Raw genomic sequence first — 16,178 nt, 5'->3', positions numbered from 1 at the left:
CATATCGACGAAAACCACTTGAGTTAAACAACACTCACTCTCATACATACATACGTTCTCAAAAAGCAAAAAAACTCGCCCATACCCACATAGATACTCTCTCATACATATATAGACGATTATTATTACTCACAACAACAACAAAAAAATAACAACGATGACACAATAGAACAGGAATACTGCAGTTGAGTAGAAAACTATAGCATTCATTTTCCTCCCGAAGAAAAAAGTTTTTCGAAAGAAATTTTTATAGGGATTGAGACATCTGGAACATTAGTTCATGATTCTTCTGCAGATCTAGAACTCTGAACACTGAAACAGATCTAGAACTCAGCTCAAGATTTCCTTATAAAAGCTTTCACTAGCTCAAGATTTTGTAAAGAAATGTTCACTTGCTCAAGATTTTCTAAAGCAATGTAACACTAGCTCAAGATCAAGAAATCGAAAATTAGATGATATCAGATCTAGAACTCTAAACACTCAAAGTTCCCAAATAAAATCTTTCACCAACTCAAGATCCTAAAGAAATCGTTCAATAGCTCATGATAGCTCAAACATTAGATCAAGATTCTTCTACAGATCTTGAACTCTAAACACTCAAGATTTCCTAATGAAATGTTTCACCAGCTCAAGATCCTAAAGATGTCTTTCACCAGCTCAATGTTTTCTAAAGAAATCTTTCATCAGATCAAAATTTCCGAAGGAAGCATTTACTAGCTAAAGAATATCTAAAGAAATTTTCCACCAGCTCAAGATTTCTAAAATATATCTTTGACCAACTCAAAATTTCCAAAAGAAAACATTTAACAGCTCAACATTTCCTAAAGAAATCTTTCACTAGCTCAAGATAGCTCAAACATTAGATCACGATTCTTCTGCAGATCTTGAACTATAAACACTCAAGAACTCAAGATTTCCTAATGAAATCTTTCATCAGCTCAAGATCCTAAAGATATCGTTCACCAGGTCGATTTCCTAAAGAAATCTTGCAACAGCTCAAGGTTTCCGAAAGAAATCTTTCAGCAGCTCAAGATTTTCTAAAGAAATGTTACACTAGCTCAAGATTAAACATTAGATCAAGATTCTTCTTCAGATCTAGAATTCAAGAACTCAAGATTTCCTAAAGAAATCTTTCACCAGCTCAAGACTTCCTATAAAATCTTTCTCTTGCTCAAGATTTCCTAAAGAAATCTTTAAACAGCTCAAAATTTTCGAAAGAAATCTTTCACCAACTCAAGATTTGCTAAAGAAATGTTTCGCCGGTTCAAGATTTCCCAAAGAATTCGTTCGTTTTCTTATGAAAAACTGTTATACTCAAAATTATCATTAAAAAAATCTGTTATAATACAAATTTTCGTTATAAAAAATTGTAATAAAGAAAATGTTCTATAGAAACAATCTGTAATAAATACTAAATTCTATAGAATAAAACTGTTATACTCATAATATTATTTAGAAAAAACTGTTATACACACATTTTTAAAATTTTATACTCAAACATTTCTAAAGATAAAGTGTTATAAAGACAATTTTCTTTCGAAGAACACTGTTCTACCTGAAAGTTCCTTTGGAGAAAACTGTTATACTCAAATTTTTTCTTGTTATACAAACAATTTACTATTGAAAAACTGTTATAATCAAAATTTTCTTTTCGAAAAACTGTTATATCCAAAAATGTCTATAGAAAAAACACTGTTCTACTTGAAATTTTCTTTGGAGAAAGCTGTTATACTCATGTTTTTCTTTGAAAAACACTGTTATACACACAATTTACTATTGAAAAACTATTAAAATCGAAATTTTCTTTTCAAAAAACTGTTATACCCAAAAATGTCTATAGAAAAGAAACTGTTATACTAAAATGTTTCGTTAGAAAAACTGTTATACACACAATTATATATTAAAAAATTGTTGTAATCAACAATTTCGTTGCAAAAAAATGTTATACTCTAAAATTTCTATAGAAAAAAACTGTTATAAATACAGTGGACGTCCAATAGTACGTATACTCTTTATTACGAATGTCCAATAATACGAATGGCAAAATTGTTGCATTGTCTACTCTATAGTACGAATAAAGTCACAATTTTTCTGTTCGATAGTACGAATAACGCATTTTTTATGGGAATTTTGGTTCTCAGTAATTTTGAAGTTTTTTTGTATTTATTACAAGTGTTTTGTATTTTTAAAAATCCTATACACACAATTTACTGCATGTGTATTTACAAATCAACAATTATTTAGTGTTATTAATTTATTTTATTGGAATTTTGATGACCCAAGATAAGAAATTAAATTGGATGATAACGCCAATGAGGAAAGTATTTTATTAGTTCCAGACAATAACTCTGCTGAGAACAATATTGAAGCCTCAAAAGCGCTGTTATTGAAAAAGCCGTAAGAATCATTTTACAAAGTAATAAACATCGATGTTAAATGATGGATTTTTTAATAAGTAAAATGATATTTATATACATATGTATGTATTAACTGTTAATTTTGAAAGTAGTGTGACTCCACATTCCAAACAATGGGTTTAAGGATAACTATTCTAATTTTTAAGAGAAAATTATAAATTAGAGAATTGTGGTATATTCCATTCAAGTTTCTAATAAAGGTTTTATGTAATCTGAACATTTTAACACATTTTAGAACACATATGTAAATTGCAAATTGTCTTTGGCACATATCTTTTTAAAAACATTAAAATTTAAAACCTTCTACATATATCTCATTTCAACCATTGGACTCACGATACTTTCAAAATTAACAATTCATATACGTAAATATGTCCCTTTTATGCCTGTTTATGTACAAGAAATTTATTTAAAATAATACACATTTATTATATTTTGTTCCGTTATGTAATTTTTATGAAAAATAAAACAAAAATAAATAAAATCCAATATTTTATGTGTATTATTTGAATTTAGACTTTTATACTACAGTTTTTTTTCTTTAGAAAAAACAGTTACACACAGAATTTTCTATAAAAACTGTTACACAAAAATTTCTATAGGAAAAACTGTTATACAAACAATTTCCTAATAAAAAAACTGTTGGAATCGATATATTCTTTTGGAAAAACTGTTATACTCAAAAATTTCTGTAGAAAAGTTTTGTACTCAATTTTTTCTTTAGCATAAACTGTTATATGGAAAATTTTCTATTGAAAAACTGTTGCATTGAAAATGTTCTATTCGAAAAACTGTTATACTCAAAAATTTCTATAGAAAAAAATGTTAAAGACCATTTTTTATAGAAAAAAAATTTTATACAGAAAATTTTCTTTCGAAAAATCTATTCTACAGCAATTTTCCATTGAAAAACTGTTATACTCAAAAAATTGTGTATAAAAACTGTTAAAAAGGCAATTTTCTGTAGAAAAAGATTGGAATACTCAAAATTTTCTTTTCAAAACTATTAAACACACAATTTTATTTCAAAACAACTGCTAAAATCGAAATTTTCTTTTGAAAAAACTATTATACGCAAGTATTTCTTTAGAAAAAAAACTGTTAAACAGACAATTTTCTTAGGAAAAACTTAAAATTTCAAAATGTTCTTAACAAAAAACTGTTATACTAGAATTTTTGGGAAAAAACTGTTATACAAAAAAATTTTATGAAAAAATCTGTTATATACAAAAATTTACTTTAGAAAGAACTAATATAAAGAAAAATTTCTACAAAAGATAATAGTTGTAACCAAAATTTTCTTTATAGAAAACTGTTATACCAATGTGTTCATATAAAAAAAGTGTTATACAAATAAATTTTCTATAGAAATCTTGTTAACTTATAGCTATTGCTTTGATAATTTCGAAATCGTGCTATAATTACTAACATTATTGTCAGCTTGTCTGTATGTTCTCTCTACCTACTAGTGACTTGTTGCATGTACAGGTCATTAAAACGGCGCCAGGATACCTGCTACGCTACAATATTATAAATTTAACATACAATAGGATTTTATTTTATACCAAACAGCAATTACTTTTCTTTTTAAACTCTTATGTATGTGTGTGTGTGTGTTTAAAGCCGTTAAAAGAATTTTCAAAATCAAAAACTAAATCCACTTAAAACTATGGTACAAAAGGAACAAACATTTACCAAAGAAGATGAAGAAGAGTATGTAGATATTAGAAATAAAAACAAAGAGTAAATAAAATGTAAGTAAATTATTATGCATCATAAAGATAATAATTAATAAGAAGGTCATTTTGATAATTAAACCCAAAAGCAAACACACACACACACACACATAAAGACGCTCATGCATATTGAAAATAAAACTGTTAAACAACAACAACTAAATACATATAACACTTTAAATATGAACGTAGCAATTACAAAAAAATATAATGAAAAATGTACGAATAAATACGAGTGTTTTGTAAATAAATTTCGTGAGGAAATACCTCTTGGTTTGTATTGGTATGTAGTTTTTTTTTAGGCACACACATGCATACAGACATAATACACTATCTAAACAACCAAAGTGTAAGAGAGTAAAGGCATTTGCTGTTATACTTCTCTTTCTCACTTTATCAGCATGTAATATCACTGTGGCGCTGTTATTATTCATTTATTATTGTTGTTGTTGGTATGTAAGCATGGTTGTTTTTGTACATAAAAAATACTTGTTTCTTATATTTTTTTAATATTGTAGATATTGTTGTTGTTATTATGTTTTAATTTTTTTCTTGTTTTAGGAATACCCCCTTTTATTATAGCTTCTTACTCCATACTAAAACATGCTCTCGCTCTATAGCACAAACAAACAAACACTCATACATACAACCCACGCTTATTTAAATTGTTTTCGATTAAACTTGTTGTAGGAAAAACAGCTGCATAGTACAATATCTTTAGTAAAATAAATACATTTAGGCGTTTTATTTTTCCTCTTTTTTTGTTGTTTTTCTAAACTTTTTGACCAACACTCTCTGCTGCTTATCTAGTACATATGGTGGCATAGTTGTTGCTTGTTTAGTATTTTTGCAAAAAAGCGAGAAAAAATACCCGTTTGATGAGTGAGTTTGTTTTCTTTTCGCGTTAATTTATGAGTGTTTTGTTCATAAATTGATTTGACCCCCTACTGCGTCATGTTTGTTGTTTGTTCTTCATTTAAATATGTAAAAAAAATACAAGCGAACTTTTTTTCGAGTGCGTAAGTTTGTTTTTTTGTTTTGTTTAAGAAATTCCATTAAATTTTACATTGTAGCACATAAAATGTAGAATTTGAGAAAAAAACGACAGCTTAATATGCTTAATTGGGCACAATAATAAAAACCAATAGCAAGTAACGGAATGTTTTTAATTTTATAACAGAGCTGGTAAATGGGAAAATTGGTATGTATGGAAAAAAAGTACTTTATTCGATTAGTAAAGTACCTATTAAGGGATTTTTTGGGGGAACATTTCAAGAAAAAATTGTTACACAGAAAAAGTATTTTAAAAACTGTTATACTGAAAATGTTTTTAAGAAAAACTGTTATAAACACAATTCTTCATAGAAGAGAACTGTTATACTCAAAATGTTCTTAAGAAAAAACTGTTATACTCACAATCAAGGGGTTTTTTTTACGGAAACATTTCAAGAAAAAACAGTTACACAGAAAATGTTCTTTAAAACCTGTCATACTGAAACTGTTCTTAAGAGAAACTGTTATAAACATAATATTCTATTGAAAAACTGTTATACTCAAAATATTATTTAGAAAAAAACTGTTTTAACAACAATTTTCTTTACGAAACTGTTATAATCATAAGCATAACAAAATTTTCTTTATCAAGGCATTTTTTACGGAAATATTTCAAGAAAAAAAAAACTGTTATACTGAAAATGTTTTTAAGAAAAACTGTTATAAACATAATTTTCTTTTGGAAAACTGTTATACTCAAATTATTATTTAGAAAAAGCTGTTATATTGACAATCAAGGGATTTTAAACAAACATTTCAAGAAAAAACTGTTACACAGAAAATGTTCTTTAAAAACTGTTATACTGAAAAGGTTCTTAAGAAAAACTATTATAAACAAAATATTCTGTTGAAAAACTGTTACACTCAAAATATTGTTTAAAAAAAACTGTTATAATGACAATTTTCTTTACGAAACTCATAATTTTTTGAATTATAACAAACTGTTATAAATACAATTTTCCATAGAAGAAAACTGTTATACATATTATATTATACAAAAAATATTCTTTAAAAACTGTTATACTGAAAATATTCTCAAGAAAAACTGTTATAAACATAATATTCTATTGAAAAACTGTTATAATCGAAATATTATTTAGAAAAAGAAACAATTTTCTTTACGAAACTGTAATACTCATTATTTTCATTAAGTATAACCAAATTTTCTTTATAAGTAACTGTTATAAACACAACTTTCCATAGAAGGAAACTGTTATAGTCAAAATGTTCTTCAGAAAAACTGTTATACATATTATATTATACAAAAAATATTCTTTAAAAACTGTTATACTGAAAATTCTATTGAAAAACTGTTATAATTGAAATATTATTTAGAAAACGAAACTGTTATACTGACAATTTTCTATACGAAACTGTTATACTCATAATTTTTTTTAAGTATATCAAAATTTTCTTTATAAGTAACTGTTATAAACACATTTTTCCATAGAAGAAAACTGCTATACTCAAAATGTTCTTGAGAAAAACTGTTATACATATTATATTATACAGAATATGTTCTTTAAAAACTGTTATACTGAAAACTATCCTTAAGAAAAACTATTTTAAACATAATATTATATTGAAAAACTGTTATACTCAAAATATTATTTAAAAAAAACTGTTATACTAACAATTTTCTTTACGAAACTATTATACTCATAACTTTCTTTAAATATAACAAAATTTTATATATAAGACACTGTTATAAACACATTTTTCCATAGAAGAAAACTGTTATACTCAAAATGTTCTTGAGAAAAACTAGTATACATACATATAATATTCTATTGAAAAACTGTTATACTCGAAATATTAATTAAAAAAAGAAACTGTTATACTGGCAATTTTCTTAACGAAACTGTTATACTCATATCTTTCTGTAAATATAAGAAAATTTTCTTTTTAAGAAACTGTTATAAATACAATATTCCATAGAAGAAAACTGTTTTATTGACAATTTTCTTTACGAAACTGTTATACTCATAACTTTCTTCAAGTATAACAAAATTTTATTATACTGTAAATTTTCTTTAGGAAAAATTGTTTACTCAAAATTATCTCTAGGAAAAACTGTTATCAAGACAAATTTCTTTAAGAAAGAATAAAACTGTTATACTCTAAATGTTATTCGGAAGAAACTGCTATACTGACAGTTTTCTTTAGGAAAAACTGTTATACAAGAAATGTTCTTTTGAAAAACTGATCTATTGACAATCTTCTTTAGAGAAAACTGTTATACACACAATATATTTAAAAAAAAACAGTTATAATCAAAATTTTCTTTATAAAAAACTGTTATATTCAACATATAATTCATTATAATACAGATTTGGTTTATAAGAAACTGTTATACTCAAAATGTTCTTTAAGAAAAACTGTTATACTGATTATTTTTCTCTAAGAAAAACTGTTATACTGACAATTATGTTTAGAAAAAACTTGTATACTAACAATTTTGCTTATACAAACCGTTATAATCAATATTTTCTTCAGAAAAAAACTGTTATATTCAAAACTTTCTTTGAATAACTGTTATATACACAATATTTTATTAAAAAACTGTTATAATACAAATTTGGTTTGGAAAAAGTGTTATAATCAAAATTTTTTAGATAAACTGTTATAATGACAAGTTTCTGTAGAAGAAAACGCAAAAATTTCTTTAGAAAAAAACTGTTATACAAAAAAATTTTTAATAAAAAACTGTTATAATCGATTTTTCGAAAAAAACTGTTATATACATAATTTTCTACTAGAAAACTGTTATAATCGAAATTTTCTATTGAAAAAACTGTTTTACTCAAACATTTCTTTAAAAACTGCTATAAAGACAATTTTCTACAGAAAAAAAACTGTTATACTCAAAATTCTTTGTAGAAAAATACTGTTATAAAGACAATTTGGTAGAGGAAAAATCTGTTATAACAAATTTTTTGTTTAAACATAAACTGTTCTGCTGAAAATTTAAAAAAATAAACTGTTATACAGATTATTTTATATAGAAAACCTTCTAAAAACGTTTTTATTGAAAACCTACAAATTTTTGAGCAAAAACGGAAAGATCTGTGATATAATCCTATATAGTATCAAATGGAAACAAAATATTTTAAATTTTACAAAGTTTCATTAAACAAATTCTAAAAAAATTTTAAATTTCTTATGCTCGATTTAAATTTGTTTATGCTAAATAAATATAAATAGTCACAGAAATTTCATTAAATGCTTTAAACTAAACATTTAACAAACTGATCTATCTAAATCTATTATAATTTTACCGAAACATCAAATCAATTTTAGAAAAAAAATACCAAAAAATAAAAAAACATTTTCACAATTTTCTTATTTCTTACTACGTAGACAAATTGTTAAAAATAAATTCGAATAAGAACACAATTACAATTAAGTGCCAAAATAAATTCGTTGCTATTTAAATTGAACAGATTTTCAACAAATATAATAAGAAAACGAAACAAAACTATTTGTATATAAAAAATAAATAAACACAAAATAAGAATGTCTAACTAAATGATCTAATTTTCAACACCCAACAGCTTTAAGAGAAAAATAGATTTTCATTAAAATTTTCTTAAAATTTCAAATAAAATTAAACAAATGTTGCAAAATGTCGACATTTTGCTTACCTTTTTTTTGATAATATAAACAAAAGTTAAAAATTTCATTCAAAAAATTTTAATGATTTGTCGTGGGTTTTTTAATATTTTTGTTTCTTTTTTTGTTTTTCAAACAACATCCTTTACACCCACTTAAAAGTAGATTTTTCTAAATATTTTTCTAATATTTGTGGGTTTGTTTTTGTTTTGAAATATGTGCCAATTTATTTTGGGTTTTGAAAATTTTCTCTAAATGTTTGACGTTTTATTTATTTGATTTGAGTGATTTTTTTGTGTGTATTTTGCATTAAATTTTTAATACTGTTTTTATTAAATTTAATTTTATTTATATGTATATGAGTTATAGTACACATGAACTCATTTTGTTTAGTATAGATAAATTTGAAAAAATTAATGATTTTATTTTTCTGCGATATTCTTTTTTTAAATCAAAATATTATTTTCAGTTGAAAAAATGTGCTCATCTTTTACGTCATGTTTTGGGAATTTCCTGTTAAAAATTTTGACATTAGTAGAAAATGTTTTTCTCAACAAATAAATCTAAAAATTTTGAAGATTTATTTTTCAATATTTTTCAAAGTTCCCCCACTGTGAATAAGTCGATTGCGTTCATGACTTATTCCGAAATAGAACTGAACTAGAACTGAACTAGAACTGAACTAGAACTGAACTAGAACTGAACTAGAACTGAACTAGAACTAGAACTGAACTAGAACTGAACTAGAACTGAACTAGAACTGAACTAGAACTGAACTAGAACTGAACTAGAACTGAACTAGAACTGAACTAGAACTGAACTAGAACTGAACTAGAACTGAACTAGAACTGAACTAGAACTGAACTAGAACTGAACTAGAACTGAACTAGAACTGAACTAGAACTGAACTAGAACTGAACTAGAACTGAACTAGAACTGAACTAGAACTGAACTAGAACTGAACTAGAACTGAACTAGAATTGAACTAGAACTGAACTAGAACTGAACTAGAACTGAACTAGAATTGAACTAGAATTGAACTAGAACTGAACTAGAACTGAACTAGAACTGAACTAGAACTGAACTAGAACTGAACTAGAACTGAACTAGAACATAACTTGAACATAACTTGAACTGAACTAGAACTGAACTAGAACTGAACTAGAACTGAGCTAGAACTGAACTAGAACTGAACTATAACTGAACTAGAACTGAACTAGAACTGAACTAGAACTGAACTAGAACTGAACTAGAACTGAACTAGAACTGAACTAGAACTGAACTAGATCTGAACTAGAACTGAATTAGTACTGAACCACAACTGAACTAGAACTGTTTTATAATTGATTTTAAAATAATAAATTGTTTTATTTCTGGTATTTATAAAACATTTAATGTTAAAGAATTTGTTTCATAAACAAATAAATATTTATTAAAACCTAACAACAACTGAATACCAATGTTAATAATAAATACTAACACATCATGCACTTGACAAAGCACGACTAACTGGCGACACGAAAACTCATTAGAATGAGAAACGGGGGCCAACCTAGCAGCAGCCAGTCATTCAGTCAGTCGTTTAGTCCGACAGGCATTCCCTTTAATATGAAATTATACATGACAGCAACAGCAGTACATAGATACATGCAAATACATACAATGATTTTTGTTTTGTTTATACGATCATCATCAAAAACAAATGAAAACAGAAAATGTGTTCATAATGTAAACATTTGAAAATATTAAACACCCGCACCATTGACGGACGGCTCCACAAATAAACATTCAAAACAAAAAGCAAAAATCTTTTAAGGAGAATTCTGGGAAGATGGTATAACAACAAAAATGCGCCAAATTGTGGCATCATAGAAAAAGAGGCAATGTGTAAAGCCTTTTATGGTATACACACCCATGATGACAAAAATTCTGCAAACACTTACCCAGTTAAGTCTCCATGACTCTTATTGGAGTTTGTTAAAACGTGTGCGCAGCACCTTCTCCATCAATATACAAAACATTTCACTTTGTTATTTGGTATTTTCCTCATTAATTTATAAATTACACACATATTTAGGTTTGTTTTTGTTTATTCACTTAAAAAAAAAACATTAGCAGTTGCACTTTTTGTTTGTTTATTTTATTTAGTTAGTTATTGTTATTTTATTATTAATTTCATTGGAATTTAAAGGATTTCCTAGAAACTTATTTAACACTTAACTTTTAGATTAAAATATTAATACATTTTTTCCACTTTTTATTTATATTATAAACTTAACTAAAAAGCAATGCGTAGAAATGTTCACTTAGTTAAAAGAAAACTAAACTAAAAGAAACTATAAGATTTTAGGGTAACCAGAGTGTTTAATGAAAATAGTTCTAATGAGATGCCATAATACATGTAAATTGGCAACATTGTTTACAAACTCCCAAACAAAAACAAATACTTATGTACTTATGCATGTGTGTTAATGCAAAAGCACAACACCATTAGTAAGAGGGTTTCCTCATTTCTATTGAATTGACGTTTCGTTAGAAAGTAGACAAATATGTACTCCCACTGGCAACACTGAAACGTAAGAAACTGTTTATTTCTTTAATTAAGATTAAGAAAAAACTATACTATACAAATTTAATAAGAGCGAGTGGAAAAAAAAAAACTTCAACAGTTTTTGTTGTTCTTGTTGTGTAATGTCTCGTACATTTGACCATTGTTGTTTATTTAAACAAACATACATACTTATGTACATTTATTTGCTGTTGAGTTTTTTTGTTATTATTATTTGTATAAAATGACGCAGCAGCTAAAATAACAACAAATAAATACACAATACCATTTATGTATGTATATAGAAAAATGTGTGTAAACAAAAACAATTAAAATGTCCAACTAGATTTTCTGGGTTTCGTTTTATTAACGCTAACGATTATGATAATAATGATACATATTGATGAGTATAATAACCCGGCAGTTTAAAAGGAAAACTTTTTTGTGTTTAATTAACAAAATTTTAAATTTAATTAAAAAAAACTACCTATTTTAAACAAAAATCATTTGCAAAACGTTTTCAGTTAATGATCAACTTTAAGACCGCAGGGTTTTTTAATAAATTACTAAATATGTATATACATACGTATGAATAAATTATGTTAGTCTGTATGTCTGTGTTTATTTATTATTATCAATTACTAAAAGAATTATCAAAAAAACAGCACAACAATAGCAACAGTCATAAGAGGTTATATTTTTTTCTTCTTGATACAAAAACACAATTGTTGCTCTTCTCTTTTCATCGATGTTCGCCATTTATTTTTTTATCTCTACGTTTTTTATATTGTACATTTAAACATACATACATAAATACATACATACATATGTATGTATGTATATTAAGTTTCTATTTACTTTAATCATCATCGTGTTGTTGCTCATTCGTTTTTTTTCATTTCTTGCTTGATTGTTTGTTTTGTTTTTATTTGTGTATGGTGCTCCCCGAACCTTCAACAATTTTAGTTGTTAGTCAGCTTTTTTGTTGTTTTGCAATTTATCTATAAGTATGTGGCAGTGTATATTGCCTTTGTATATTATTTTTGTTTTTGCCTTTTGTGTTGTTATTTCTTTTTTTTAATATTGTTTGTATTTCGAATTTTTAGACGTGTGTTTTCAGTTTTATTGTGTGTAGTCGTCTGTCTGTCCGTTCGTTAATTCGTTGGTCTGTCGTCTTCTTTGTTGTATATATTTTTGTATTGCACACTCTACTATGAGTAAGTGTGAAATTTGTGGTATTCGCCTTTAAATCTTTTTGTTGTTCTTGTTGTTTTTGTTATAATTTTTTAATACTTGCTGCGTTGCTCGTTTCGTCGTGTGTGTATTGTATGTGTATCGTTTAAAATTTATTGTATTTTCTGCTGATATTGTTTTGTTTTTGTTTTCTTGCTGTTGTGTGTTTTTAACCTTCTCCCCACTATTTGGGGAATGCCGTTCGTTCGTTTATTCGTTCATTCGATTGTTAACTTTTTCTGGCTGCCATCATCGCGCAAACAGTAAACGACACTTGTTTAATTATATTTCTGTTGTTGTTCAGATGTTTGTGTGGTTTTTTAGGAAGAAACTACGTTTTGAATTCTATTATTATTGACTGACGTTTTATATGCATATAGTAGATACATGGTATACCTATACAAACATATTAATATACAGCCAAGCAACAACAATTTTCATTTAAATTTTTAGTGGGTATTTAAATAATCAAAATTGATGAAAAGTCGATCTTTTCGTAATTTTCCTACTTATTCCTAATTTGATGTACAAATTCTCATATTTGACTTTTTTCTCTCAAGATAGTAGAGTTTTCGACCTTGTTAGGACGTAGAGAAACCCTAGCCTAATTGGGAGGCGGATTTCTAAATCACATCAAAATTTTTCATTAATTCTGTTCTTGTTCAAGTGAAAAAAATTTCATATGTATGTTTTCAAAGTGTGTAAACAATAAACAGCTGTTACAAAAGTAATCAACTATTGTGAATGAAAAGTTTAAAGGAATTTCAGGTTTTCCTTCGAGAGAAATGCATTTTTCTTGGGAACAAAAATTTCACATCTTATTGCCAATAAGGACGAATATGTATCATATTTTCTGTATAAAGAGAAAGGAAAAAGTTTCCACAATTACCGAGGTAGAGTATTTTTTTAAGTCGCTTACGACCTAAAACAAATTGACTCTCACTTTGTATGGAGCAGCTACTGATTAATATTAAATTGTTTTTGTTCTCATATTTTACTTTTTTGACTCTCCTCTGTTTAATATAAATATGTATATACATACGTACATATGTAATTAATTTCATGTCGTTATGTATTTACAAATGTATATACTTATGTATATAAATATGTAAGTAGGTATGTATGTTTGAATAAGTTTCGTGCAAATATTTTTATTTTCTGTTTTTACTTTGTTGTTCTGTTGTACTATACAATTTTGCATTAAGTTGTTGCTTTTATTATTCTTCATCTTCTTCCTTTGATTGTTGTTGTTGTTGTTATTATTGTATCTGCTGTTCTGTTGTGCTTTGCTAATGATATCTTTTATGTGCAGAGTATTAGTAGAGAGTGTAAATATGTATGTATGTTTGTAGTAGGTATGAGTTTATTATGATTATTATTAATACACATGTGTGTACAAATGTGTACGCGTTTACTTGTTGTTGTTATTGTACTATAAAGCTGTTTTATTTGTTTTGTTTTTGTTTTAGCTTTGGCACTAGTGTGCCTGTCTGCTGTTTACTTGTTGTTTTTTTTTTTTTGCCTGCTCTGCCTGTTCGTATTTTTTTGTTGAAATTTACTTGGAAATTGAATGAATTTCTTTGATACGTCTAGTCGCGTTTCGTTCGCATGTGAAGTCATATGTATTAGACGTTTGACAGTGATACCGCCTCTTTGACGTATAAGAAAAAAATTCATGAAAAATAATAAATAAATGATAAAAATAATAAGAAACGCGCCATATAACTAAATAAACACACACACAAACATAAATAAATGTGTAAAAATATTTCATTATAAAATTAATGAAAACAATTTAAATAAATATTCATAATGATGAAAAAGAGCACAACATGATTATTAGTGTTTTTCTAAAAAAATTAAAGAAAATGATAAGCTTTTGCTATCAATAATGATTAAATGTGATGGTTTTGTGTTCAAAATTGTTTGCAAAATACTTGTGAATTAAGTAAGTGTTGGTTGTGTATAAAATTTTTAATAAAAATTTGTTAAAATCGAAAAAACTACTTATAAATTGACGAAAATCTCCTTACGAAATAAAAATGTCTTAACTCTTAGACAAAATCTTTATAAATCACTTGCTTTTAATATAAATTTACCATTTTATCCCATTGTGTTTAAAAAAATATTTAGCAAATGATTAAAAGTAAAATTTTAGTTAAAATAACACTAGTGTTTAATAAAAATAAATCTTTTCACATAATTAACACTAATTTATACTAAAAATAACAACAAAACCAGTTTGTTCTGTTTTTTTTTCTAAAGATGACGTTTACGTTTAGGGAGCCCTGTGTTTTTTATTTGTTGCTGTTATTATTTGTCATTTAAGTGTTATTATTAATGTTGTTGTTGCTATAAGAAAAAAAGTTGAATGCCGGTGGAGCGAAAACAACAACCATATAGAGATGAAAACCAACTTGCTTCTTCTTCATTTTAAACACTCACTGTGTAACAAGTGTAAAACAAGAGAAGAAAAAAACAAAACAAAAAATGTAAATAAAGAAAATTTTGGCATTTTTTATTTGTTTTATAAAATTTCAAGTTTATTTCAAATTTAATTAAATTATTTATAACCATATTAATAAACACACAGTACATTTAATTAATAGACATTTAATATGAACGTTATTTGTTTATTTTTTTTTCTTCTTATTTAATATTTCTTGATAATAAAATTAAATATTCTATACACAATTATCTGGGTGTTGTACTTTTGTACTTTGATCGTTTATATTGTTATAATGGACTTACTCTCTATATGCTGTGCAATATTAGTGTTGAAATGAAATGTTTATTTTTTCGGAATATTTAACTTAACTTTTTTGTGTTAATCGGATTGTAAGGCGATTTTATTAAAAAATTTTTTCAAAGTTCAAATAGAATAGTAAATAAACAAAAATGTGTCTTAAATTCTAATAGGTTTGTGAAAACCCCCAAAAAACTTCAAATTTAATTTAATTGAAAACCCCATATTTTTTATTTTATTATGATTTTAATCAAAATCAATTGATGAAGTTTCACTTGACCTTTGTATTGTTCACATGTATGGGATTTTTTGGAGACAGACGTTTTTTATGTTTATATTTCCCGCCATAAATTTCAAAAATATGTGTGAAATACTACAAAAACGTTAACTGAACTAGAACTGAACTAGAACTGAACTAGAACTGAACTAGAACTGAACTAGAACTGAACTAGAACTGAACTAGAACAGAACTAGGACTGAAGTAAACTAGAAATAAAACTGACATAGATCTAAACTATGAGAGCCAATCTTTAGGTGAAAGATTAGCGATTAAATTAAAATTAATCCTCGAAAGATGTTTTTGAGTACTCAATTAGTTAATTTTGTTTGCAAGTTTAAGCGCCTAATGGAGGTGGTTTAATCTTAAGCACGAAATGCAAAATTGTAAACAGCTGATGCAAAAAAATTAATAAAATTTTTATAAATATAAACATTAAAATGTTCTATTTATTGATTAGTATAAATTATGGACACTTCAAAATACATTTTTTTGTTTTTAATTTAAGTTTTCATTAATTTTCATATTAAATTTACAATAGTCTTCTTCTTTTTTA

General features: G+C 26.0%; 1 protein-coding gene across 3 annotated transcripts in view; it reads left to right on the top strand.

Annotated features, from left to right (window-relative positions):
• The window catches only part of LOC119610995 (transcription factor HIVEP3), a 62,488-nt gene that overhangs the window by 30,626 nt on the left and 15,684 nt on the right, over positions 1 to 16,178 (top strand). Inside the window, exon 1 of one of the 3 annotated variants that reach the window (XM_037966444.1) lies at positions 14,200 to 14,547. The exons of the other annotated variants lie outside the window; for them this stretch is intronic. The gene's annotated coding sequence lies outside the window, so the exon portion shown is untranslated. Of the gene's footprint in view, positions 1 to 14,199; positions 14,548 to 16,178 lie in introns of those variants that run through there. 3 annotated transcript variants of the gene reach the window in all.

This window comes from Lucilia sericata, unplaced genomic scaffold (assembly GCF_015586225.1).
Source record: "Lucilia sericata isolate MDLA Ls3-8-SP2 unplaced genomic scaffold, ASM1558622v1 Contig001333F_arrow, whole genome shotgun sequence".
Lineage (NCBI taxonomy): Eukaryota > Metazoa > Arthropoda > Insecta > Diptera > Calliphoridae > Lucilia > Lucilia sericata.
This window is presented reverse-complemented; position numbering and strand designations above follow the sequence as displayed.